This window comes from Ambystoma mexicanum, chromosome 11 (genome assembly GCF_040938575.1).
Source record: "Ambystoma mexicanum isolate Mex_15411 chromosome 11, UKY_AmexF1_1, whole genome shotgun sequence".
In the NCBI taxonomy this organism is placed as follows: domain Eukaryota; kingdom Metazoa; phylum Chordata; class Amphibia; order Caudata; family Ambystomatidae; genus Ambystoma; species Ambystoma mexicanum.
The window spans coordinates 1,379,146,625-1,379,147,831 of NC_090934.1; the positions used below are offsets into that span (position 1 = coordinate 1,379,146,625).

At 41.8% G+C, this 1,207-nt stretch overlaps 1 long non-coding RNA gene across 1 annotated transcript; it reads left to right on the forward strand.

Annotated features, from left to right (window-relative positions):
- The first annotated feature begins 234 nt into the window (after positions 1 to 234).
- On the forward strand, positions 235 to 960 carry LOC138504857 (uncharacterized). The gene is made up of 3 exons (XR_011280013.1): positions 235 to 489; positions 619 to 726; positions 893 to 960. It is a non-coding gene; the product is annotated as an uncharacterized lncRNA (long non-coding RNA).
- Positions 961 to 1,207: the final 247 nt, after the last annotated feature.

Below are 1,207 nucleotides of genomic sequence, written 5' to 3' on the forward strand. Positions count from 1 at the left end.
CTGATGTGGAGAAATATTTCCAGTATTGTAGGGATCCCATCTCTGTTGAATTGTGTGAATCGTGCTTAACTAATGTCATCCGTAACGACAATTACATAGTTCAGTGTGTCTTAACGCTGTCAAACATAGTCCAAAATGGCTCCCGGATTCATAACTGGAGTCAGCCATATTAAGTAGCATCTAGGCATCCGTGTCGCTTAGCAACAATTGCCACGATGGAAAGTGAGGAGAGAGCTTCTGCATGCCGGAGTCCGCGAGGAACTCTGCCAATGCAGGTAAGCTAAAACTACTAAACAAAGAGTCAACAGACCGATGGAGAGCAATATGAAACGTGCATATACACGCTGGCATGTTGAACATGAATTGACACAAGAACATCTTGATTTCTGGGTATTACTGGTCCCGATCGCATGTTGTTAGACGCCAGAAATCTCCACTCGTAATCTACCAGCCGCCTGATGCAGCATCCATGACAACCACGAGACATTGGTGAGTACGGGGCACAAACCATCCGTAATAAATGTTTCAAGCAGTAGCTGCATTCTCAAAAGCTATAGAGTGCATAGAAAGAATCCTAGAGATGATAATCATTACAATTATTCACGCGCTTGTCCACAGACACGCTTGAATGCTGCCAGAAAAAGTCAAATAGCAGACAAATCGGATGCTTACCAGACAAAGAGGGCTACCAAATCCAACCATCAAAACAAGGATTCTACAAGATAGGTGAGTTAATAATTACAGAATGTGAGGGTAATAAGACAAACAAGTTAGCAGACGCCTTCTGCTCTCGATGTGGGACCCACAGCTGATTTTAGCGACGGGTCACATACGAGAGCATTATAGACGTCATACCACAAAATACTCATGTCTTTTTAATTTTCACTGGCAGGCACAGCGATTGGACTGCCGACAATGTATGCTGGACAGAATTAACTATGGTTACAAACACCTTGAGGTCAGTAAGAACTTTGAACTGATCTGTTATAGTTAAACTTTGACTATGTGGAAGAGATCATTATTTACATGAGCCTTATACATATACATCCTTATTTTTATAACTTCAACTATTGCCTCAGATATCCATACCTGAAGAAGGGAACACTGTCCCGAAACCCGTAGTATAACATATAGGCAAAGTTTTGCCTGAGAGAATTGCTCTCTTCAAGAACTGTAAAGACCTGAGCCTATTGTGATATCTGATTAC